Genomic DNA, 26,562 nt, shown 5'->3' on the forward strand with positions numbered 1-26,562 from the left:
TTTTATCCCATGTCCCTTGCCCAGCACAGGCTAGAAGAGCCAAAAGAAGGGTGTGGCAGCACAGTGAGCAGCTTTGGGGTCTGGCTGAGCCCCTGGAGGTGCTTCTGGGGTTGCCCACAGCCTACTGTGCCAGCCAGAGCACCAGCCCTGGGCTTTTTCCTTCCCCAGAGCCACATCCTGTCCCTCTGGGGGCGAGGATGTGCCCAAGGTGCCAGTGCCACTCACCAGAGCCCCCCAGGGCTGTTTGTCCCCCAGGAACGTCACTTGTAGGGCAGGGGGACTTCGGGCACAGCCCAGCGTGGGTGTGGGACAGGCAGAGCTTGGCTGGGGCACAGCCAGCCCAGGAGGGCTCAGCAGGGCTCAGCAGGGCCAGGACAGCTCCTGCTGTTCTGAGAAACACAAACACAACTCGTTTAATTAAACACCAACTGCAATTGGCGCAGTCTGGGGAGGAAACAGCCCCAGCTCCCTCCCTGTGGGCTTTCCTGAGGAATCAGGAACAACTGAAGGAGTTGGAATCAGGAACAACTGAAGGAGTTGGAATCAGGAACAAATGAAGGAATTATCTCCTTTCTGGAGCACCTCTCTGCATCCTCGGGGAGGAGCAGCCCTGGAGCAGCCCAGGGGAGAGCTCCTGCTCCTGTCACACAATGGTTTGGATCACCAGGGCCCTCTAAAGATCATGGCGGGGACACCTTTACACCTTTCACCATGTGGGGAATAAATTCCCCAAATGCAAGTTTGTCCCTACCAAACTGTTGCTGCTTATGTTAGCTGTTGTTTGTTAGTGCCTCATGTCTTTGTAAACTGTAAATGTTCCCAGCTGTTTGTCTTTTCCCTTCCCCAGTACCTATCTTGTATCCCTGGCAGCCATACCGCTCCTGGTTGTTTGTCCCTTACCAGTACCCGTACCTCTGCTTTGTGTGTCCCCTCCCAGTACCCGTACCTCTGCTTTGTGTGTCCCCTCCCAGTACCCGTACCTCTGCTTTGTAGCCACCTCCACCCCATCCCCATTTTTAATGAGATGCAACCTCAAGTGTTCATGGGACAAAATTTAGAGCTAAAGACCCCTAAAACAATGAGCCCAAATGCCATCTAGAACTGAAAATAGTGTTCCCAAGTCAGGAAAACAGCGAGAGAAGCAAATTTACCACCTGAAGGTGCTCTGCCCCATCGCCATGACCCCAACAGCACTCTACCAACATTACCACCCTGGACTATGAGAACACTTCTTTTTTTATACAGCTCCCATGAGGACAGAAGGCTGAGCTCTGCCTGAGCACAAAGCTGCGCTCCTCATTCCCCTTGTCCTGTGGGAACAGCTGCTGTGTGTGCAGCCCCTCAGGTTCCCTGCCCAAAGCTGGGTCTAGTACAGGCCTTGCAAAGGAGCAGCTCTGCAGGCCTGTTCTCTTCAACCTGGCCCTTAGTGTCACCAGGGATGGGTCATCTCTGTCATGGGAGGACAAGGAGCATCCCCAGGGCATTCAGGGATGATAAAAATTGGGCATTCTCCCCAGGGGAGGGAAAGCTCCTGCCCTGGCAGGGGACAGCAGTGCTGCTCGCTCCTGGAGCAGCCTGGCCTCTCCTGGGCTCCCAGAGCCTGGCTGCTCCTTTGATTGTGCTCAAGGAAGGAGGATCCTTTGAGCAGGAGCTCCCTGCAGCCTCCCCAGCTGTGCAGGACCATCATCTCAGTTCCACCTAAAATAGAGCAGAGCGTTTGCCTCTTCCACTTTGTGTGGAGACGGTGATAATTAGAACAAAGAGGAGCCTGAACTTTGCAGTGATGGGAACTTCAGTGGGGAGGAATCACACTGGCAGCAAAATCAATCCTCTGCAAAAAGGGAAAAGAAAAAACCCAACTCATGAAGCCAGAGCTCTTCAATGAAACTAACAGCATGTTCAGCCAAATTTGGGGGCCCCAATTAGACAGCTCAGATTAAACAAAGACTGGCAGAAGATCTGCCTGGAAAAAAGAAATCTGACCTAAATATTTTCTAAGATGAGACCAGCGTGGGGAGCAGCTGTGGGCTGCACACCCACTCTCAGCAGGGTCTGGGTCTGCACCAAGTGGCCCCATCCTGCTCTGGTGGCCCCAGCAGCACTGGGAGCAGTGGCAGGAGGGCCAGCCCAGCAAGGACATCAGGGGAGACACCCCAGAGGGAGTTAACACAGCACACACTGCAGGGGCAGCAATTCAGCCTCTTGGTCACAATCCAAAAGATTTAATTTAAAAATCAAAGCTCGTGATTTGGGAACTACTGAACCTGGAGACAACAGGCTGGAAGGAAGAGGTGCAAGGGCTGAACACCAGCAGGAGACAGGAGCCAGCCTGGAGAGAGAGCAGAGCCACCAGGGCCACTGGAGCCTGAGCAGCACTGCAGGACAGCCTGGAAAACTCTGGCAGCACCAAAAGGGACGATGCAAGGTGCTGAGGGGTGACAGAGAGCATCCAGCAGAGTGGGGTCCCCCTGCCAGCCCTGCTCACCCCCCAGGGCTGGGGTCTCTGCAGCATCCCAGGGGCTGAGCCAGGCTCAGCACCCCCAAACCCTGCAGGAAGTGCAGCCCCTCAGGGATGGACACATTTGGGAATCAGCACTGAGTGTCTTGGGATCTGTGGTGGGGCTTTTTCTGCTCCCCAGCACCACTCAGCCCCTGCACACAGAGGATTTGGGTAGCACAGTCCATCACTTCTGACCCTAAAATCAGCCCAGCACCCTCTGATCCCCAAACCAGCCTGACCCTAAAATCAGCCCATCACCCCTTAACCTTCAAACCATCCCGTCACCCCAACCTTCAAGTCCTTCTGCCAGAGTTGGGAGCTCTGGGAGTTCACCTGCAGCTCAGGGGATGGGAGCACAAGGAGAAACTGTGTGAGCACCTCTCAGGCTCCTGCTGCACCAGTGCCCAGGACTGAGGCACAACCCCCTGCTGGGCAGCTGCAGATGCCAGTGCAGGCAGCAGCATCCTCACAGCTTGCAGGAGAGCTGTGCCAGGGCAGGGAGCCCACAGAGCCCTGCCAGGGGCCCTGAATCACAAGCTGGGAGGGAGCATTTGTGGGAGAGAAATCACTGCACGTGGAGCTGGGGAGCTGCAGGGGTCAGGGACGTTTTTAGGGTGCCCTGCTGATCTCGGGGTGCATGGCTGTATCCCCTACACCTCACCCCCAGACCTGCTGGGCTCTGCCAGGGGGGAGGACCAGCGGTGTTGTCACCTCTGGGTCTCAGTGGCCACCTCTGGGCAGGGTGGGCTTGTGGAGGGGAGCAGGGCTGGCCAGGAACCCTGCAGGGCTGGGCCAGGGACCCTGCAGGGATGGGCCAGGGACCCTGCAGGACCGGCCAGGGACCCTGCAGGACTGGCCAGGGACCCTGCAGGGATGGTCAGGGACCGTGCAGAGCTGCCACACTCCTGCAGCGCCAGCAGGGCCTGGGGATGGAGAGCTCTAAGGGCTGTATTGTTTGTGGAAATACATCCTTGGGTTTCATAATGGATTGTGTGGACTAAGAAATGCATCAGAGGCGTTTGGGGAGGATAGAATTTCTCCAGAGCCCACCTGGGGCTGGCCAGCATCACCTCCGGGCACGTCCATCCTCCTTGCTGCCAGCATCCTCAGGAAATGACACAGCCTGGCTGAACAACCTTGCTGTGACCCAGCTGTGTGTGGACAGCTACACACAGCCTGAACACTGAACAAACCTCTGCTGTGTCCCCCAGCACCGCCTGCAGCCTCGTGGGGAGCCCCCACCCCAAAGCTCCCCAGCCCCCAGAGCCGCAGCCCACGCTCCACAGCTGAAATTCAATTAATGCAAACATTGTTTTGCTGTCAGTGAGGAGGCATCCCAGCAGCCAGCATCGATGAGGGTGGAGAAAAAACAATTCCTGTGCAGAGGGAGGGGAGCACTCCCTGCAGTGCCATCCAGCGTGGGGGCAGGCAGGGTTTGGGTAAAACTCGGGGTTTGGTTCAATCATCAAACGCAGGGATTGGTTAAATCATCAAACCCAGGGTTTGGTTAAATCATAAAAGGCTGGCTTTGGGTAAATCATCAAACCCAGGGATTGGTTAAATCATCAAACCCCAGAAATTTGATTAAATCATCAAATGCAGGGTTTGGTTAAATCATCAAACGCAGGGTTTGGTTAAATCATCAAACCCAGAGTTTGGTTAAATCATCAAACCTAGGGATTGGTTAAATCATCAAACCCAGGGTTTGGTTAAATCATCAAACCCCAGAAATTTGATTAAATCATCAAACCCAGGGTTTGGTTAAATCATCAAAATGTGGGGTTTAGTTCAATCATCAGACCCCAGGGGTTTAGTTCAATCATCAAACCCCAGGGGTTTGGTTCAATCATCAAAGCCAGGGATTGGTTCAATCAGGGGCTGAATGGCACTGCTGAGCCTCCCAGGTGAGCGCAGGTGAGTCAGAGCTGCCCAGGACCAGAGGGATGCTCAGCTCCTGCTCCTGGCACAGCACAGGACCCCACAGAAGCTGAGCCACTTCCCCCTCCCTCACCTCCAACCTGCAGCAGAAATTACACTCTAATTCCTGCAAAAACGATAAGTTTAATTTGAAAGGGCATAATTCTTAATTTATGTGTTGTCATGAACAAAGACAGCAAAAGTAGGTCATTTCATTATCTGCTGCCTGAGTATTTTGCCAAGGAGCCAAGAACATAAAGCTAAACAAAATCATCACCCAAGGTTTGGGATTTGTTTGTGGTGAAAAAAAAAATATTATGGTTATTTTTCTACTTGCTTGATTTGCACATCTTGGATTGCAGAGCATATTTAGCTTGGCTTTAAAGCACGCATTTATTGTGACTGTCATATTTGATAGTGCTGCCTATAGTCAAAGAGCAATCTTTCATGGACACACTGTCTCAATTTATAATTCAATATCACAGCTTTGAGAACTCGTACAATAAGTCAGCCAACAACAAAAAGCCTAAAATGTCTGTATGCAAATAAACATGTCAGTGCATGAATGAGCACCTTGCAGGAAGGGCCTGCCAGCCCTCTCCTTGCTGCAAACCTCCAGCCAGCTGAAGGACAGGAGCCTTGAGCAGCCCAGCAGCCCCTGACAGCTGTGCCCAGCTCCTGCCAGGCTCCCTGGATATTTGGGAGATGCTCCCAGGGCAGGGAGAGCAGCTCCACTGTGCTGCGGCTGCAGCAGGGAGCCCTCACTCAGTGCAGCAGGCACCTCACCTCTAGTAAAATCAAATACAATCTCTGCACAGCAGGCACCTCATCCCCTAGTAAAATCAAATATAGTCTCAGCACCCTGGGGCACCTTGAGACCCAGCAAGGCTTGGCTTTTCCTTGGGGCACAGAGGAAGGAGCTGCAGCACCCTTGGGACAGGCATAGGGAGCAGCAGTGGCTCAGGGAGAGCCTCCAGGGCTCCAAATCTGCCCCCAAAACCTCTGAGCTGTGGGGTTATCCCAGCCCCCATGTCCTGGGCACTGCTGTGGGTGCAGCCTCAGCTCCTGCAGGGCTTCACTCTGCCTGCCCACCCCTCCCAGAGTCACTGCACCGTGCCTGAGGCTGCTGACAAATAAACCTGTGGGCAGCACTGCCCTGCTCAGCCCCGTGGATAACTCCTGTGGTGGGCAGGACACGTCCCCAGAGCATCCCAACCCCTCCTGCTCCCTGGGGAGTGGCTCAGATGAGAGCTTATCTATCCTGTGTGCCTCTGCAGCCAAATTTGGGGTGGTTGGGGGCTGTGTTCAGGGAATCTGACAAGTTCTGCTGTCACTAAACCTCTGCTTTTCCAGGGAGTGAGCATCCAGTGGGGATGGAGGAGGGGACCCCAAAACTGGAGGGGTGAATCTCAGCTGCCCTGAGAGCACAGAGCTGGCTCAGCTGTGCCCTGCTCATCCCTGTGCTAGGGTCAGGCTCTGGATTCAGCCTCCACCAAGGGCTGCCCTGGGGAAATTCCCTGTACAGAGGGGCAGCTGCAGGACCCTCCCTGGCTCAGAAAACACCAGAAGGGTTTGAGAGCAGAGCTGTGCCATTGGCACGAGCATCCACTGCTCACTCTGCCTCCAGAGCCTGGCAGCTCCAGCAGATTGTGGTGGATTGTTTGCAATCAGTCAACAAAGAGGGGAGAAAACCCAAAGTCTTGAGCAATTTTAGCTCCTGATCACAGCCAAGGAAATTGTGACATTCTTGGGAAACAAGAGGCTCAGGGACTTGAGGATTCTCTGAATTACTGCCTTAGAGCAGGGAAATTCCCTGGCCACCTCCTGCCACGGCCAGGCCATGATTCCTGATGGTTTTTCCTCCTTCAGCACTTGGTGGGGGGAAAGTCCTGGTCAGCTTTCAAGCTCTGCTCCACCTGCTTGTTCCTGCCCAGTTTGGGGAGCTCTCTGAGCAGGCACAGCCTGACCCAGCTCACCCCAAGGAGCTCCAGAGACAATCAGGGTCCTCATTAGACCTGAATTCCCTAATTGCCCTGAGAGGAGGTTTCACAGACCTCGACCCAAGTCCACCCTTCTCAGGGTGATGATCTGCCAGAGCAGAGACTCAATTGCACAGAGCCCTAAAGGACATCCTGGGGTCATTCTGCCTCCTCTAGGACATGGATTTCATTTCCAGAGGGCTGGATCCTGATGGATGCTGAGCACTTGCATTTTTTCACAGCAGACAGCCCGATCTATAAGCATTAAATAAGAGTGAACAGTTTTCCTTTTGCCCACTGACGTATAAAATGGGTTTGTGTGAGGATTAGGGAGCAGAGGTGGGAAATGTCTTTATCTGCTAATGATCCTGTGAATTATACATGTTTAGTATTCATGCATCTGAAGGAGAGGCAAACATAGCCATTTTCTGTGGAATGACCTTTACCAGCAGCCAATACATTTACATTTAATTTAGAATTACAATTACTGGGTCAACTTGGGAGCAAGTGGAACTTAGATTAATGGAGAAGAGACAAAAATTGGTCTCTCTGCCTACCAGCAAAACACGGATTTTTCTCTTAAATAACCCCCTCAAACCTGATGTCCAGCAGGGACCTGGAGCATCCCCAACACATTTGAGCAGCAGCACTTGTGCATTTTGGCTGGGTGAAATCTGGGGTCTGTGAGTTTGGTCCATTGCCCAGCAGAGTGTGGCTCAGGCTTTGGTAAGTCAGGACCAAGGAGCTTCCATCACCCACTTGCATATGGGCAGGAGCCAGAGGCAGGAGCTGAGGGGCAGAATCTCTTTGGACACTGGGAACAGCATGCAGGAGCAGCTTTCTCCTCTGCCACTGCCCCTTGCAGCAGCTGTGTCAGCCCCTGACGCTCTGGAGGACCCTGCATGCCCCAGGAGCAGGTTTTGCTGAGATGGATCCCCCCAGGGCTGTGGCACGGTGGGCAGGAGGCTCCTGGGTGCCCTTCTGTGTGCCCAGAGCTGGGAGCACCTCCCAGAGCTGCAGGAGTTCCAGGAGAGGTAGCTTCACCGAGCCTGGCAGCACTTCAGCACATCTCAAATGAGTGGCAGAGATCTTCCAGGGAGCCTGAGATGCTCATCAGCCCAGCAGGGCTGAGATCTGATAAAGAAAAGGGCTCAGGCTGATAAACCCCTGAGTTAACTGGCGAAAAAGATGTGATTAGGGACTGATTGTGTGCAGGCAAAGAGCCCAACAGAAATAATCTGCTTACAACAGGAGTGGCACCACCAATTGCAGCTCCCCCAGCCAGCTGGGGACTCACAGCACAGAGTGGCTCTGGCAGGGCAGAGTCTGCCTGGAGCCTCAGAACAGAGGTGTCTGCTGAGAGGGGACACTGCAGGGTCCCCTGGCTCTGCTCTGGCTCCCCCCCTGCCCTGCCTGCTGCACAGGAGCCCATTCCCACCAAAACCACAGCCCAGGGAGCAGCAGTGACTCATGCTGGGGATGACTCATGAGATCACACTGAGCCACAGCTTTTTTTGGCTTGGGGACAAGGCAAAGGCCATCTCTGCCCTTGGGACAGAAGGGCTCATGGCCCTTGCCAGTGTAGTGCCCTGGGACAGCCTTTCCCAGCCTGGGCACTGATTCTGCCCTGTCTAGCAGGGATGCCCAAAACTGAGCTTTCCCTATTGCCATGGTTATGAGATGAGCATTTCTCACAGAAAATGATTTTTAAAGGATGTAGGTAACTTGGCCAACATGACAGGGGTGGTTGCAAGTGTTCATGACAAGTCCTAGGCTGGCTCAGAGCATCCCCTCTTCTCTAGCACAGATCTGGAAGCAGAGACCATTCCAGTGCAGGAAACACAGGCAGTTCAATATCCCTGTCCTTCAAATCTCCAAACCCTTCCTTGTCTCCAAATCAAGGAGGACACGGAGCAAATTTCTGCTGCTGGGAGACAAAGCAAGATCCAAGTTGTATGGGAATGCAGAGATCAGCTCTGTCCCCAAGCTCAGGGGGGTGACACAGCCAGGGACATTGCCCTGCAGGGACCAGGTGAAAGGGACACCCAGCTCAGCACCCTGCAGTAGAGCCCAGTGCCACCACAGCCATCCCTGGGGGCTGTGCAGCCCAGCCCCAGCCTGGATAAAGTGAGGGAGCTCTGAGGCCTTTCTCACTTTGCAGCAGATTTTCCCAACCCTTTCCCAGAAGAGACTTCCTTGCCAATTTAAAAATATCATGTACAGCCAAGAAATCTTCACCTTGCCTTTGGGCATGAATTTTTCCTCCTGCTCTGCTCAGCCCACTGAGCACCCAGGCTTGTTTCATGGCCTCTCCTGGTGGCACAGCGAATAATTTGCTTCCAAGGACACAACAGGACAGGCTCAATGTGAGCTTTTCCTCCACTTCCCTTTGGGATCATCTTCTAGAAATGTGGAGAGCAATGCTGAATTGCTGGCAGGACAGAGGGGTTGGTCTGGGATTGTGATGAAGCAGTTGAGGAGCTTCCTGAGCAGAGAAGCTGCAGCTGCACTGGAGAATAACGAGAGCATCCACTTGTTCACAAGAGGTGCTGAGATCTTTTGCCCTGTGTTTAGTCTGAGAGCTGCACTGTGGATTAAGCAAAGACATTTGCACCTTTCATTTAATAAGGGCATATCTGGGCATCTGAATCGCCTTCATTATTAAAAGCCAGGCTCTTACTAGAAGCCTAAAGAGGAAAAGTGGTTTTTTTAATTTTATTTTAGAATTTCTTTCCTTCTGTGATGGGTATTCCTCCTGCTTTGATATCAGGGCTTGCTGGAGGACATGTGAGGTGGGAACATCTCACCAAAGGACCATAATGCAGGAGACTCCTCTTTCACAAATGTCAAATTTATAATTTTGCCACAAAACTCATCACAAAATCATGAATTTCCCCTAAAAGGCTGTCAAACCTGTAGAAAGAAAAGTCAAGCTTGCCCAGCAGCAGCTCCCATTGCCAGCAGTGTCCCCAGGGGTGCAGGAGGAGTTTGCAGACCCCAGGCTCTCCTTCTTCATCCTCATCCCCAAACTGCACCCCTCTCCTCCTGGCTGCTCTCCTGGCTCCTGCTGTGACCCCTGCAGGCCCAGCTCTGTGTGCCATGGCCAGGCTGCCCAGCCACTGTCCCCAGCCACCCCCAGGGCTGGTGGCACCGTCCCCTCCTGTGCAGCCGCAGGAAAAGCGCTGGCCCAGTGCTGCTATTCAGTGCAGCCTATTTATATCTGAGAGGGAGATGAGGAGCAGCCCTGCAGCTGAGCCAGCCCCTGAGCCGGCGATATTTTTAAGCTCTGGTTTTGAAAAGGTTGCTAATGAACCCACAGCTTTGCTCAGCAGCAGCTGCACCCCCTGCCCAGCCTCTGCCCCAGCCCTGCCCCTTCTCCGGGGTCAGGACCCCTGGCCTGGCCTGGGGGATGCTCCAGGGGAGCTGTGTTTGTGCTGGGCTCTGAGCAGGGCTCAGGGCACAGCTGGGTGCTGGCACTGCCCTGGTGGCTGCAAAGCCAGAGCCTGGCCCAGCGCCGGGCTCTCTGAGCTGGGCTCATCCTCCCGACAGCCCCAGAGGTTACAGACAGCAATTACAGCCCACTGCTAATTGTACACACATTGCTGATGTGCTGCCACAGCCAGCAGCACGCGGGAGCTCTGGCCAGCAGGGCACAGGAGCCTTTGGCCAGCAGGGCACAGCCAGCAGGACACAGGAGCTCTGGCCAGCAGGTCCAGCAGCTCTGCTGTGACATTTCTCCCATTGCAGGTCCTGCTTCCCACCCAGCTTCTGCCAGGATGGCCTTGGGGTCGCTGCCCCCTTTGGGGACCCCCCTTGCCCTTGGGATCATCTCAGCTGTGCCAGCTGCTGCCCAAGAGCCCTGTGCTGTCCTGGCAGAGGGAGGGAAGGGGATGCTGAGTCTGAACCCATCCCTGCACCTGGGGAACCTCCTGGATAGGAACAGGACAGGGAACAGCACCCCAAACACGCCAGACTGGCTGCTTGGTGTCCCCATTTGTACATCCACAGTCTGGGGCTAATCCAGCTGGAGCTGAGACCAGCAGCAGAACTCCTGCTTGGGCTTGGGCAGGGTCCTGGTGGAGAGCAAACCCTGGGAGCCCTGCTTGGGGCCAGAGGGGAATCCACCAAACACAGCCTTGCTCCTCAGCAGACACTTTGCCACCTGTAGGATTTGTTTCCATTTTCCTGGCTTTTTTTCTTTGAAGCCAGGTGGGTCTGAGCCTCTGGAATAGCTGGGGGCTGCCACAGTTCTCTCTCCATTACCTTTCTTATTGAGTTGTCTCTCACTGCTCACGGCAGCAAAACACGCTACAGGCGTATTAAGGATTCTCCATGCAAAACTGATAAGCTGAAGCCTCATTATTATCCCGCCAAGTGATTATCTTCCCTTGATGAAGCCTCATATTTGCCCAATTTCAGATGGAAACCTTCCCCTTTTCAATGTGAGACTAATTCATTTCTTGACTCCTGGTTACAGTGCAAGATATCACAAACAGTCCCTGGCTCTGATTTATATCGTTAAGAATCATTTACTTGCAATTAAAATGAGCCTTCAGGGCTTTTGCAAACAAGGCGGATTAGCCAACGGTAAAACATTTGCTTTTTGTAAACAGCAGCTCCAGGCTATGGAACAGCCTGGAAGGGGAGGGAACCAGCAGGGGCTGCCCCAGGGCTGTGGGTGGAGGAGAACCAGAGGGGACCTTTTCAATTTCCCCTGAACCCATCAGGAATCCCCTGGGGTGCATCCCCGGGCTCAGCTCCAGGGAGTCCTGGCACGCTCACATCCCCATCTCCCACCTCCTTTGGGAAGTCTTTGGGGGGATGGAGCTCTCCCTGCACCTCTCAGGGCTTGTGAGTCCCACAGAGGGTCTGGATGAGTCCCCAAATGCAGACCCTGAGGATTCAGGACCTGAATGCTGTAGCACAAGGAGATGACACCGAGCAGCGTACTCATAATTAAAATAATTAACAATAGGATCATGTAATTGGCAAACTCTCCTGCTCTTACAGCTGTTCCAGGCTCTGAGCAACGAGAAGACAAACAGCCCTCTTAAAACATGAACTTGGCCAAATCCTGGGCATTGAGGATGGAAAGAGTCCAGATCCCAGCACAGAGAGCAGCACGCTGGGCACTTCCAGGAGCTGATGAGGAGCTGAGGAAGGCTCAGGGAGGTGGAGGGGCCTGGCATCAGCTGCTGGGGGATGTCAGAGCTCAACCACCCAAAAAGAGGGCTTTACAACACTGAGTGTGAATACAGCACACACCCAAGGCTGGGCTCCTCACAAAGCTTCACCCCTGCTGAAGACTGGAGCTAAACATGGCAAGACACGGCTCTGCTGGTGGGTGCTGCCTCTTGCCCTGACTGCTCCCAGAGCCTGGGGCTCCCACCCCTCCTGAGCCCAGTCCCTTCCCTCAAAGGAGGCGGCCTGGAGCAGAGCCTGCAGCCCCAGGGACAGGTCTGGGTCAGCACACAGCCTGGGTGAGCTGAGGTCACTGCCCCAGAGCAGCTTCTGCCTCCTGCACAGGACATGAATTCCCTCCAGTTATCAGCTGCGGCTCCCTCTGATTGCACGGAGAATTTATTGGGTGACTGGATAATTTGAACCTATAGAGTTATTAATTATGACCTTAATCTGATCATCGCTTTGTTCCATTTTTAATTAGCTTAGTAAAACTGTAGCCATTTAACTTGGTAATATACTTGCTTAAGTGCACGTCTGATTGCATATCCTTTTTATATCCATCAGAAGCACTTGGGACTGCTCACTCCATCTAACTGCAACCTGGGGCATGAACTCTGAGCAAACCTCCAGTAATATTAAGTTTACAAGTGGGCTGCTCTGCTCCTGAGCGGGCTGAGTGCCCCCTAGACCGTGCTAGAGCAGGAGGAGAGGGGATAAAGTGCCCCAGTGCCAGGCAAAAAATGGGAATTTGAACTCCAGGGGCTGTGCAATGAAGTCGCAGCCGTTCTGTGGGCAGCTCCGTGCAGCAGGAGGTTTTGGAGAGCACCAGGGCAGGTGTTTCAGAGCCCCTGAGCATGCCCTGCCCGTGCTCTGTGCCTGCCTGCAGGCAGATGGATGCCCTGGAGTTACCTGCTCTCAACCATCTGATCTTAGTGGTGCTCACAGGAGGTTTTTATCCGTGCAAGGGATAAAAGTGAAGCACAGGGCAGGGCTGGGCAGCCTGAGCTGCTTGTCAGAGCTGCCAGCACTGAGGTACCCTGGCCAGCAGGGCTCAGGGTTTGTAACCTTTGGTGCTGACATGCCAGGACTCACTTATGGTCCAGGGGCTGAGTTCCCTGCTCTGGAATCTTGCTGGGTTACACAAGGCAAATTATTTCCTTGGTTTTCCCATCTGTAAGGGGATAATGGTGCTGGCTGCCCCTGCCCTTTGCAAGCCATGGATTTGAAGTGCTCTCACTCTTCACTATCTCTCTTCCCAGCTTCCCTAGTTTCAGGATTTTGGAGAGCTTCTGCAAAGGTACTGTGGGAATCTGCCTGGCCTAAAAATACATGCTGCTGCTCTGCACCACAAGGTGCCTGGTACACCCAACCCCAGGGATCAGTTACAGTGTCAGAGGAGGTGCTGGGGGTGAAAGTGTGGCACCAATGGGATTTTTGTTCAGAATATAGCACAAGAAGTCTGTACTTAAGGAACCCCAACCCTACCTAAATGGTGATAATTAACCCAGGCATGAAAGCATCAATGGGGCCACCTCAGGCTCCTCATGATTTGGGTTTGACCGTGTCCCTGAGTGAAGTGGCTCTGCTCTGGGACCCTGTTTCCAGGCACTCCTTGCTCCTCACCCCCTGTCCAGATCTCATGACTCTGGCATTGTGCAAGCACTGGGTGATGGGGACCAGCTCACTCTGCTCCTGCACGACAAATGAGGTTATTTTTTTTCCCCAGCATTTCAGCTATAAATAATTGAGCATTTTAAAACTCCATTTCTGCCACAAGACTCTGGAGGCAAGGGTTCAGATCTGGTATACAGATATATTTTTAAGCAGTGAGAGATTGATTTGTGCTGCTCCTGCCTGGCTGACACCTGCATTCGGTCACCTCGGAAAGGCTCAGCCTGCTCCTGCAAAGAGGAAAAATGGAAAATTGCTGCTTCCTGAGCAGCCCTGCTGCAACACCTGTGTGTGAGGACATAGAGGTGTTCCTGCCCTGCCAGTGGCACTTGGGAGATGCTGCTCTGGGGCAGCTGCAGGACTGTGCCCAGGGCATCCTGGAGCAGAGGGAATGCCCAGGGTGGCCACAGCTGGGTGGGGAGGGAGCCCTATGGGACCCTCTGCCCATGGGAAGGGGCTCATGTGCCCCAGGACCAGCCCCACATCCCCGTGCTGGGCACAGAGCAGCCCCACACACAGCTCAGGGCTTTTCTGTGTATTACGTGGCTGGTTTCCAGGGAGGAATAACAGCTCAGAGCCTCGAGGCCTTTTAACTGGCTCTTCCTGTTATTGCTTTCTGAAAATAACAATAGTGGGAGGTTTATGTTCCTTCTCCTTTTTTCTTAATTCCATCCTTTCAGTGATGTTACAATTGCTTAAGTGGAGCTTTCCCTGATGCCATGTCAGAGTAAACTGTGTGGCAGAATCGCAGCCAGCTGAATTAGCTCTGTGTTTTGTGCTGCTCTCCAGCATGTGCAACAATTATTAATTTTCCAGTGCCTGCGTGGGTAGAGTGAAATCCTTCCACCAGCTCCCAGCTCTCCAGTTTTCTGGATAGATGGATATTCTCCATGCTCTGGGTAGCACCAAGACCTGTCCAAGGTGCAGCACCAGCTCTTGGGGTGACCTGAAGTGCCTGCAGTGCCCTACCCACAGCAGTGGGTACTGCCAACAAGCTGGAGAGCAGAAATATGCTAAAATTGCCCAAGCATTCCCAGAAAGATCCAGAAATACCTTCCTTCTTTTTATCTGATGTGGCCATACACACAAGATGAGTGAGAGCCTTTATTTCTGGGAAGCCAAGTCTCTGTGATCTGCCCACGCCTGGAAACCGTGTAAATAAACTGAATTTCCTTGAATTTGCTTCAACCGTTGGACAGAGGGGGTTAAGCAGAGAAAGGACAGGAGAAGACACATTTATATTCCTGAAGGAGAAAGGGCAAGGCTCCTGCTCTCCTCATTGTCACCACCCAGGCTGGAGGAGAGGTGAGGTGGAGTTTCACATTTCTGCCTCTGTGCCAAGTGTGCAGAAGGAAATCCTCTGGGGAGCTGAGGGTGATTGTTCAGAGGCCTGGGAAAGCCCAGACTCAGGGGCAGGAGACATCTCTGAACCCAGCAGGATGCTTCATAAGTCAGAGCTCTCTCTTCCTCCCTCACATAAGAAAGAGCAGAGATCAGCAGAAAAAAAGTTGCTGGGTGTGATGTTCCTGCTCTTGCTACAATACCACAGGAGGTGGGATTTTATCCTGGTTAAAAGGGATCCTGGTGAAAGGATTAATTTTGTCCTGTTAGGAAATGCTGCCCTATCCTTCTCCTGCCCCAGGGTACAGACACACAGAGTGGCCACTTGGCCATGTGGACAAGCTCAAAGATGGGGAGGAAAACTGCTTTTTTTTTTCCTTGATGACTTTCCTCCCAGTAATCTCAGCTGCTGTTTGTAAGGGCAGCAGATACCACAGCCTCAGACAAAAGTCTGCTTTTCAAGCAACCATGTCCCTTTTTATAATAAATGCTGCCAACTCCCAGAAGTGATGGCTCACAAACAATCAGGGAGAGGACAACGGGAATGCTCTTTGAGGTGCTGTGCAGAATAGATCATCCACTGTACAGCAACAAATCAAATTTAGGGAGAAAGAATTTGGAAACAAATTACCAGCAAGATATTTCAAGCTGACAGCAATTTGGAGCAACTTAGGTCTGTCTGGTAAGAACTGTATTCCTTTTATTTCCCTGTCAATAGCAGCTACCTTATAAGATTGGTTTCTCGTTGATAATTCTGTCTGGAACAGAAACTCTTGAGTACACTTAAGTTGATAACTCTCTCTTTGATCACATTTCAGTAGCAATGCTTTTCACCTTGACGAGTTTGGATGAAGTTTCCATGCCTAAAAAGCCACGTGGGTGTGGGATTTGCAGGCTCAGGGACTCAGGGCTGGGAATGGCAGGGAGATGAGCTTGGGGCAGGAGCTGCAGGGGTTGAACACTGCTCTGCCTCAGTTTCCCCGGGCCTACAACAGCACAGAAACTGCTTGTAGGTGTTTGTCATGATGGGAGAGAGATAATAAATAGCTGCCACCAACACCTCCTGTGAATGCTGAAAGGTGAAGGGTTAAGGGCATTTCTCCTTTCACACAGCTCTGTGTGCCTGGAGGAGCAGAGTGTGAGTTCAGGAGCACACAGGGAAGGGAACACGGAATGGGGCACTACAGGCACCCCAGTGTGTGCCCTGCCCTCACCCTGGCACAGGGGGCAGCTACGGGGCAGATGCAGCACAGGTACAGCTCAGGTACAGCTCAGGTGCAGTTTAGGTACAGCTCAGGTACAGCTCAGGTACAGCTCAGGTACAGCTCAGGTGCAGTTTAGGTACGGCTCAGGTGCAGCTCAGGTGCAGCTCAGGTGCAGCTCAGGTGCCAAGGGGTGGAGGGGGAGTCAGGACTGGTCCCACCCTGCACACACAATGTTTTTCCAGCTCTGACCGGGCACTGGGGACTCAGCTCGTGCTGGCAGCGGCGCTCAATGTGTTAATTACGGAGGGAGGTCATTAATGCCATCAGCAGGCGGGGAGGGGACAGGACTGCCGGAGGAATGTGTTGGGGATGACTGGAATGCAGCAGCGCTGACATGCCCCGAGCAGGAGAGACATAAAAAGAGAGCACTAGCCTGTAATTTCCCTGCAATTTCTCCTCGGGAAGTAATGAAAGTTTACGACCAGTCGTGGCAATGCCCGTGTCTCTCTCCCAGAAAGAGGTAGATAAAAATAGTTTAGAATCACACTGAGAAAAAGAAATTTGGCATTCCTTTGAAAACGCTTTGTGGTCAAGTGGTCCCAGCCCACTTTGGCCAAGTGCTCAGTGAGAGGGATGCCAGCTGTGGCTGACAGTCCTTTCTGCTGCCCTCGTGCAAGCCAGGCCCTGCTCATCTGCTCAGCAGAGTGACTGGATTTGTTTAGTCTTTAGAAATAAAAATTTAAAAAAAATTTTAAAAAAGGAAAAAAATTAAACAAAAATAGAAAAGCCTCCCCCCGTGGCTGTGTCAGCCTTGGGACAGGAGGGCTCTTTCCTCCTGGATTTCTCCACTTCCCCACTTGCTGCTTGGGGCTGGTTTTGACCTTGCTGAAGCCTCACACGATCCTGCTGAGCTTTCAGGGGATGTGAAAGAGTTCTGTTTTCCGGATGCAGGGTAAGGTGCTGTCAGCATGGGATTTGTTTCCTCCACTGGCTTCTGCTTTGTGTGTAACATTAGGGAATAAATTATCAGCAGGCAGGAAAGGCTTGATCCAATGATGGTTTAAATTTGTAGCTTAAGTTGTGACCCTTTAACACCCCGAATTAAAATCACCCAGTACTTGTTCTGCACTGCATTCCCCCCTGGATAACAAAAGCAATCTACAATGTTATTTACTCAAGCAGTGCCTTGGAAACTAAAATCTTTCGTCTGTTCTGCACAGATATGAAATACTGGTGATGTAACAGAACCTACATTTAAAATTAAGAACCTTTTTCCCCTGTGCCCTTGGCTAAGCTCTCCCAGTCCCACCTCTACAGGAGCCACATTTCAATGGTGCTGCACACCCCTTAGTCTTTACAGGATTTTTCCAGATGGAAAGTGCCATAGAAATGTAAACCCTTATTAATTAAAGGCTGAAATAGATGCAGTGTGTGGAGGTCAGTGACTCATGCAGGAGGATTCTCAGGCTTCTGCTATGCATTGCCTCGGGGCGCTTTTTTGAATGTTCCCTTCTCCGGGGCTATGACAGTTTATTACACAAAGGCTGTGCAAACCTGGAGGTGAATGCAAACTACTCGGGCTAGGAACAGCAACCAGTGAACCCAGTTCAGGCTGAGCCTTTTGGGATGGCACAGTTCCCCCTCATTGCAGTTTCTGCCTGTGTTTTCCAGGCAGCACAGGCATGTGCTGTAGTGCTCTGTGCCGCAGCCCCCTGCTCTGGCCATGCTGGCATCACAGAGTGCTTCTCTTTCTGGAGGGCCCAGGAGCGTTTGATAGTGCAAGAAGAGAGTGTTTCTCACTCAGGATCCAGTGGCTTCTTGATTCTGAAGCGGGGCTTGTTTCCAGCGGAGTTTACCTGGCAGAGGGTGGCAGTGATGGGGAGCAGCTCCGTGGCTGCAGCTCCCACAGAACCAGTGCTGACCCCGGAGGCACTGCAGCACCACCAGGGTCTGATCCCAGCCAACCCTGCCAGGGAGCTGCAGGTGTGCTGCAGGTGTGCTGGTGAATCCCTTCTCCTCCTGGCTGAGGCTCATTTCACCAAGGTGGGTGTTGCAGTGACAGCTGAGGCTGTACCTGCAGTCTCCCCAGAATCACCTGCATTTCCAGAGTCCGAGCCATGCATGGCCCCAGGACACTGGGATTGGATTTCTGGCGGTGCACATGCTCGTTCCTAGCTGGATACTGAGAGACAACCTCAGCTCTTCATGTGTCTGAGCCCTGAAAAGGAATGGTGATGCCTCCCAGCTGCAGGGAGCGCTGAGATGAGCACTGGAGAGCCCCCAGGAGCTGGTGCCATAGCACACACAGGTATTGGTGCCAGACCCTCATTTTGGCACTGTGCTACACTGCTGACTTCATCAGAGCTCCCAGCCCTGGAGGGAGGCAGCATTTTGGGGTGACCCTGATAGCAAAGCTCCCTGGCTGGGCATCGCTGCCCTGCTCCTGGCCCCTCGCTGGCAGCCCGGGGACAGGAGGTGACAGGGCTGTGCCCGGGGGTGCTGCTCACAGTCACACAGCTGGTGGCACAGCAGGGCTGCCCTGGGGCTGTTCCCACCGCCCCAGTGACATCAGCCTGCAGAGAGCTCCACTGGCTGCTCTTTGAACTCTTGAATTCCTTTAGAGTATCTGGAGCTTCTCCTCTCTCTTGGTTCCTGCTGCCCATCCAGCCCCTCTGGCAGGACCTTCAGCTTGCCATTACAACACTCTAGATCTTTTCTGCATTTTTATTTCCTTCCATCTTTCATCCTTCTCAACTCCCTCACTGTGTTCTGCCCCAGCAGTCATGTCTTTGAAAACGACAATGCTTACTTCTTGCAAATAACAAAAACCACTTTAAAAAAATCCCCCAAAACAAAACCCAAAACCACAGAGACCAAACAAACATTTTGAAATGGAGCACTAATGGATGTATGGAGCAGCTACTTCCCTTCAACGATGTTGTAACAGAAATAGAAAATCCAGTTCCAGGTGAGGCACACCATTTAGACCCCATGTACTCTGGGACTGGTAGGCAGTGGAGCTCCAGCAGGTGCTATATTTTATTTAAACCAGCCCTTCCTACACAGCCCCAGCCCAGGATTTACAGGAAAATGCAGCTCCTTGCAGTGGCTACACCCACACGGTGCCTGCAGGTGGCCCTGGCCAGGGATTGCCCTTGGGCACACACCTGAGGAACAGGGCCAGGCTGACACCCTTTTTTTTTTTTTTTTTTTTTTTTTTTTTTTTGTTGATTTTACACAAACAACCTCCCCACAGCGTCAGTGCGGCCACCTCACCTCCCTCTGCCTGTCCTCCTCTCCATTTTCACCCAGAGAAAAAGGGCAAGGAAAACATGTAAAGAAACACCAGGAAAATGGGATTACAAAACCACAAACACTGTTACAGGAGGATTTGAGGTCAAGCAGCAGACTTGTAACTCATTTCAGAAAATGCATTCGATTTCAAGCTGCCAATGACATGGACTGGATGGGAGGTGGGAGCTACTGTTGCTGGGTGCCTGTCTGAACACCCCCTGCATTTTAGTCTTGTTGACAGAGCCCAGTGCTGTGATTCAGAGAGAGCTGTTAATTAAGAGACAAAGTCCAATCTCGAGCTAGCTGGCTCTATTTTTACATAATTTTATGTTTTGTTTGCTGAGCCTTTTAACTCACTCCACGAACCAACAGAGCTGCCAGCTGATCTCCTTCTTCTCCCTTGACTTTTCAGTGGTGCAGTGCAGAACATGCGATTCTCTACAACTCCAGGCCTTCTACTTTTGAATCTGTAGGTTTAAAAAGGATTTTTTTTTTTTAAATCTGACATTTTGTCCTGAAAGGATGTGAGGCACACAGAACTGCCGAATGTGGAAGCCACCACAGGAGGCCAAGACATGATATTAAAAGGAGTAATGAAAGAAAGCAAGCTATTGAAGTGTAAACTCCACTTTTACTGAGAGTATGCTACAGACAGAAATGAGTACTTTGGATCCCTGGTGCAATTGGCACCAAATATTAATGGTTGAGTATAAGCAGGAAATGCAATGAAGTTTAAAAAATCTGTTTTTCACGTGTTTCCATGGGAGACTCAGTTTGTTGAGGCACTGAAGACCTGGGTTTTTTTAATAACCTGTATCTCAGTTTCATTACAGATCTCACATTCTTTAGACTAATTTAGACAAAGCTGGGCTCTTGATCCCTATTTTCTTTCTGGATTATAAAACAACAGTACTCTGCTTACTTCCTTGTCTTGGATCCCTTTCTTGGATTAAACCTGCAGGAAGGAAAAATGCAATCCAGTTCGAACATGGTGTTCCTGCTTGTGGGAATATGGCAAGGATGGGACACACAGCCCTGCAAATCCCACTGAACCAGGATCTGCAGGAAAGTCCCAGTCCTGAGCACGTTTTGGTCACTGTGCCACTGACCTTGGGGCAGCCCCTCACTCACACACACACCTTGAATGAATCTTCCTTGTAGCCTGCTCAATCTATTTTTTGCTTAATAACAAAGGATGGAGTGTGTAGATTCACATATCTCAGCAGTGCTAGCAAATGAGTCATGAAATGTATTAAATTTATTCAGTTGTCTTTACAATCCAGTACAAATGTAAGTTCTGTGGAGAGATTTGTATTAAAAACCATCTCAAAACACTCCACAGAAAGTCCCAGAGTAATTTGTTGGCGGGGTAAAAACAATCGCTCTCTCTCACAACAAGCTCACTGAGACTTTTCAAAGAAAACTTTGAAACAAATTGCTGCATAAAGACAAGTTTCTCCACCTGCAGATCTGCCTCTGCAGGTCAAGGCTGGGTTCCCCAAACCTTCCTCTTCTTACAGGGGTTCCTGCTTGTACCCTGGGATTTCTTCTCACCTGACATTTGGATGAAAAAAGAGACATTTGGATGAAAACAAGGCTTTTCCTAAAAACAGCAGCTCTCAGGAGGGTGAAAATATCTGAGTTTGAAAAACAAAACACCAATTTGCAAACCCAGCTGTAACTTTCCCTCTGTCTCCTTCAAATCTCTTCACCCATCACTTCCCCTCTCCCAAAGCCCCTCGCTTAGGAAGACAAGGCCAGATTTTGACTTTGAATTTGTTGATTGGATCTCAAAAGTGGCATCCTGAGAGCCTGGGCTGGGGGGGAGGCTGTGAGGGGAGGCTGGCCAGGGAGCGAGGGGGACACGGAGCTGTGCCAGGCTCTGCTGTGGGGACCTGGGGAGTTCAGGGTGCCCTAAAGGGGTGAGGGGGTCCCATCCGGGCTGAGGGGGTCTGGCCCTGTCCCGTGACCCCATCACCTCTCTGCGCGGGGTCAGGGGGTCGGGTCCGGTTCGGTCCAGCCGTGTCCCATGTCCCCCGTCCCCTCCCTGCTCAGGATGAGGGAGTTCTGGCCGGGCTCAGGGGGTCCTGCCCTGTCCCTGCCCAGGGCGAGGGGGTCCGGTCCGGTCCAGCCCCGTCCCGTCCCTGCCCCGGCTCAGAGGGTCCGATCTGATCCGATCCGATCCGGTCCAGCCCAGCCCTGCCCCGGGTCAGAGGGTCGGATCCGGTCCGGTCCAGCCCTGCCCCGGGTCAGAGGGTCGGATCCGGTCCAGTCCAGCCCAGTCCAGCCCTGCCCCGGGTCAGAGGGTCGGATCCGGTCCAGTCCAGCCCAGTCCAGCCCAGCCCCGGGTCAGAGGGTCGGATCCGGTCCGGTCCAGTCCAGCCCAGTCCAGCCCTGCCCCGGGTCAGAGGGTCGGATCCGGTCCGGCCCTGCCCCGTCCCGTACCTCACCTGCGGGCGGGCGGCGCCGGCAGGGCGCGGGCGCGGGGGCGGCGCGGCGGGCGGTGCTGGGAAGAGCTGCCGGGCCGGGCCGGGCGGGGAGGCGCCGGAAGAGCCCATTTCCTCCGCGGGACGGGACAAAGCGCCGGGGCCCAGTGCAGCCAGCGCCCAGCGCACCGCGGGCCGCACCAGCCCAGCTCTGCCCCGGTAAACTCGCGCTTCTCGCACTTGGAAACTTTTGGGTGCCGGGCTGGGCCTTGCTGGGCGGGGGGGGTGGAGGATGGGAGCGGAGCGGGCCGCGCGTGGGAAGGGAGCCGGGCCGGGCTGGGGAGGCAGCGCCGCGGCCGGGCCCGCGTGGGAGCGGTGGCCCCGCGGTGTTCCGGACTGGCCCCGCGGTGCTCGGGCCGGCCGAGCGCGTTGTGCCGGCGGAGCAGCGCGGCCGGGCCGCTCCCGGAGAAGTTTCGGTGTCCAGGCCCCTCCCCGCAGGGCCGGGGCCGCTCCCGGCTGCGATCGGGGCCGGGCTGGGCTGGGCTCGGCCGGGAGCGCTCCGTGCCTTTGGGACCCTCGGGCTGAGCTGCGAGCCCTCCCGCAGCCTCGGCCGTGCTGCTGGTCCCGTACACGAACAGCCGGGAACGCTCCGCCACGTTTTGTGACACCCAGCGCTAATCTCCTCCTGTGCTGGAAGGCGAGAGCCTCTCCTTGGCTGGCAGAAAGTTTCGTGCTACTTCTCCCAAGCGAAAAGCGGGGAGAGCGCGTCCGCTCCTGGGCTGTGTGCGAGCGCTGTGGCTGCCGGGGGTCCCTGGGCAGCGGGGCTCACCCTGCTGCTCGTTCCGCTTCAGAACGCCCAACTCTTCCAGGCCGAAAGTTTGCAGGAAAAGTGCGTGCTCCGGTTGTGTTTGGCGAAGAATCCGATGCGCTGAAGGCAGGGTTCTCTGCCTGTCTGCCCTTGGCTCGCCAGCCCTGCCCCGGAGGTGTCGCCTGGCCGGGGTCATCGATCGCTGCGAGCCCGTGGCCGTGTCCCCAGCCCGGTTTCAGCTGGGACTCCGGGCGTGTCTGGGCTGTCTGTATTGAACAGTCTGGGAGCTCTTTGCTGCCCTCCCCATCTGTTCGGCTGTCTCTATTGTTTTTTGGGGTGGGAGTTGTGCAGAAGGTGTTTCTGGGTGCTTCAGTCGCTTGTTTCTGGTTTCCTGTGTTTTTCCTGCGCTGGGACTGGGATGGTGGGAGAGGCTGCACTGCCCTGTCCTGCTGCTGTTTATCTCAGTTCCTGGGTGGGTCTGTCGGCAGGATTGTGTTGATGAAGGTGAAAGCCCGGGTCATTTTACACTAGGTGCGGTTTTTGCTCTGTCTTGGAGCACCACGGCCGCATGAAGTGTTTTGTTGTGCTTATTTCCCCCTTCTGAATGGAAACCTGTTGTTTAAAAGGACATACTTCGGTGTTGAGTCACTATTTGTCACGTTCAAAGGAGCAGTTTCTGAAACATCGTGGGGATGTTTTGTCTTTTCTCAGCGGAAACTCACAAAGGTTTGTAGGTTTTGTTTCTAGACAGGCTTTGCCCTAACCTTGTCCATAACAAACAATGTGCTTCAGTCTTCAGGGGTTTTTCAGCCAGCTCTAATAATAGGCCTCTGCATCGGAGATTTAAAGTTTATACAAGGTGGCCGGGGGGAGCGCAGCGGGCAGAGATTAGAAATCCCGTGCTTAAATCGATGCTTTAAAATACAAATGTAAACACTTTCCTCACAATGAATTTCCAGGCTTTGGAACATCAGCATTTCTGTGCTGACATGTGTAAGGACAGGCATTAATGTGCAGCTCCTTCATAGGGCTTCTGTTGGTCTGATAAAGTTAACTGGGAGATGTAATAGAAAAGTAATTTGTGTTTTTTCAGCAGCATGAATATCTTCTACAGCTGTAAGATCGAGAAACTGATCTTGCAAAGGAATCCACACGAAGTAGAAATGTTTGTGAGCTGGAAATAGACTGTAGTGGGACTTCAGGCCTGCCTTGAATTTACATCTGCTGTTCCTGTTTGATTTCTAAGTGACCTTTCTTACACAGAGAATTAGTTAGGATCTCAGTGGCCAAACCAGCCTGCTCAGCACAGGTGGACAGTGGGGCCCACGTGGCCGTGGTGCTTCTGTTCAGCACTTGCTGGATTCTATTTTACTCAGACTTTTATACTTTTTGTGTCCCTCAGCTTTGCTGGGCACTAAGGAAACACGATGAATAAAATGGGACTGAGAGTCATTTTGTTGGGACAGTCACTCAGCATAATAATGAATCACAGACTGGTTTGGGTTGGAAGGGACCTTAAATCTCACCTGGTTCCACTCTGCTGCCGTGGGCAGGGACCCCTTCCTGCCCAAACCCTGCCCCTGCTCTGAGCCCTGTCCACCCTGGCCTGGAATGCTTCCTGCTCTGAGTGATACCACTCAAAATCTCGTGCTGCAGAACTCGTGTTGGAAGTATGTCCTTGAGGAATGGGATCTGTAACTCTGGGAATTCACCCCAACTGTTCTGCAGCTAATCTGGAACAGCTCCATTCACGGAGTTTGTAACTCGTGCCTTGGTTAAACAGCATTGCAGCTTTAGAGAAAGTGCAGATGTTTGATAATTACTACTTTTAACTCCATACTATTTTAATCCAGCAAATGAGATTTAAAATAGAGCTACCACAAAATTGTACGCTAGCACCCTGGCGGGATGAGCTCCTCTGGAAAGACAAGCACTGAGAGTGGCCTGCTGTGTCACAGGGAGCTGAGTGCAGATGGATTTATTGAGGTGCAGGAGGAATGCAGTCACTGCAAAGTGACTGAGGCTCCTTATCTGCTAGTCAGGGTGAGAATGGGTGTAACTCTGATTTCTGGTGTGCGGAAGGTTAGTCCAGACTCTTCCACTGGTAAATCTGATACTTAAATATGATTCATAATTCCTTGTGACTGATGGATTTAAAGAGCCAGCTACCTTTTCTCTCGATATGATTACATATTTTTGCTTGTTAATCCCAGATGTACTACAGAAAACATCTGTTAGTCCTTTGATATGTGTTTATAAATATCTCTGGTGAAATTAGAGGAGTAATCTTTTCTCCCCGTGCTTTGTGAAGTGATAGAAATTATTCAGTACACAGATCTAAACTAACACAGTTTGCAAAGCAAAACTCTCCCCCAGTCTGACATTCCCTTCTGTTATAATTTCTCTAATTTACAAGACAGCTACTTGTTAATCAGTTAGATCCCAAGAGCCTCTTCTGAAAGGCTTTAAATTCAGGGATCAATGCCTGTATCTTGGGCTTATCCAAAGCACTGTGGGCAGCAGATCCAGGGCAGGGATTCTCCTGCACTCAGGTAGAGCCCACCTGCAGAGCTGCCCCAGCACAGGGAGGAGCTGCAGCTGCTGCAGCCAGCCCAGAGGAGGCTCCAGGATGAGCAGAGGATGGAGCAGCTCTGCTGGCAGGAAAGGCTGGCACAGCTGGGATTGTTCACCTGGGCAGGAGGAGCTTTGGGGTGAGCTCAGGGTGGCCTTGAAGGAGCTGCAGGAGATCTGGAGAGGGAGCTGGGACAAAGGGATGGAGGGACAGGACGCAGGGGAATCGCTTCACACTGGCAGTGTGTGAAGGGATATTGGGGAAAATTCTTGGCTGTGAGGGTGGGCAGGGCTGGCACAGGATGCCCAGAGCAGCTGTGGCTGCCCCTGGATCCCTGGAATGTCCAAGACCAGGCTGGACAGAGCTTGGAGCAGCCTGGGATGGTGAGAGGTGTCCCCACTATGGCAGGGTGGAATGGGATGAGCTTTTAGATCCCTCCCAACCCAAACTATTCTGTGATAAACTTAGGGATGTCAAAAGGAAACATGAGACCAGCTGTAGCTAAAGAGATAACCATTACCCATGACCATTACCAAGGCAGAGAGTGGAACAGTGCCCATGAAGCCCAGCTGCTTCCCTGGCAGCTCAGCTTTGGTGCATGGAGTGGGACAAGGACAGAGCAGTGTGGATGTTACAGTCCAAGAGTGAGTGGAACTCCTGGCACTGAGGGGTTTGAGAGCACAGCAGGCAGGGAGCTGGCACCAGTGTGCAGGTAGGATTACACTGGGCCTAAAGTGAGATCTCAGCTTGTGGTGTGCTGTTTTCCCCAAGAACACCCAGTTTCTCAGCAATCAGTGCCCTATTATGGACTAGATCTGCATATGACTGTATGTGCTTAAGAGGAGTTTCTGTATGGAGCTGATGTTGAGTAAATGAGGAGTGTATGTGGAGAAAATGAGATTTTTTTGTACAAAATAGGGTAGAAGAGGCACCCTTGGTGCACCCTGTTCTAAAGTAGCTTTCAATAGCTAGTTTAAGGAGGCTGAAACTGATGAGCTTGGTAGGTGGGTAAGTGCTGAAGGGTCAAGAGAAGAAAAAATAATGTTGTGTTTTTTACTTGGAGGTTAACTGAAGGGAGATGTAGGTCCTACAGTTCTGTAATTGTTGTTCAGCAGAAGGTCAAGAGGGCATTTAGGTAAATATGAAGTTTGTGGCTTTCATTTAAGTCAGTAAGGGTCAATGTCACCAGGAACACCTGGCCTTGATGGCTTGTGTGGTTTTCTGTGCTCCACCTTCCCCAAGGGCTGAGAGTTTTCATTCGCTTTATTCTGGGCACTTGTAGAGGTGATGTCTATGCAGATCCTAGGGCTCTAGGGGGAGAGATTCTTTTACTGTATCTTTGGTTGATACAACTTGAGCACAGAGGACCCACTTAAATAAATGGTCTGCACAAGGACTGCACTAGCAACGGAGCTTTACAGAGCCACAAAGGTCAGTTGAATTTTTCATGTAAACAGGGCTGAGCTGTGTGCCTATAAAACGGTGTTTAACCTGTGTAACACTGAGCAGGTCACTATTCATCTCAGCAAAGTGCTCTTGAGATCTCCAGCTGAAGCTGTAGGTGGGTAAATGGTTTTTTTAATTGACTGGAATATTGAATTCAGAGCCAGCGTTGTTGAACAGCAGAGGACAGAGCTGTGGTGTGCTCAGAAGCAGGAAGGTGAA

The 26,562-nt window shown here is 52.4% G+C and overlaps 1 protein-coding gene across 1 annotated transcript in view; it reads left to right on the forward strand.

Annotated features, from left to right (window-relative positions):
- Positions 1-21,606: 21,606 nt before the first annotated feature.
- CTNNA1 (catenin alpha 1) overlaps positions 21,607-26,562 on the forward strand; it is a 113,542-nt gene continuing 108,586 nt past the window's right edge. Inside the window, exon 1 of the mRNA XM_033072888.1 lies at positions 21,607-21,736. The gene's annotated coding sequence lies outside the window, so the exon portion shown is untranslated. The remainder of the gene's footprint in view (positions 21,737-26,562) is intronic.

The sequence above is a fragment of the Catharus ustulatus genome, chromosome 15 (genome assembly GCF_009819885.2).
Source record: "Catharus ustulatus isolate bCatUst1 chromosome 15, bCatUst1.pri.v2, whole genome shotgun sequence".
NCBI lineage: Eukaryota > Metazoa > Chordata > Aves > Passeriformes > Turdidae > Catharus > Catharus ustulatus.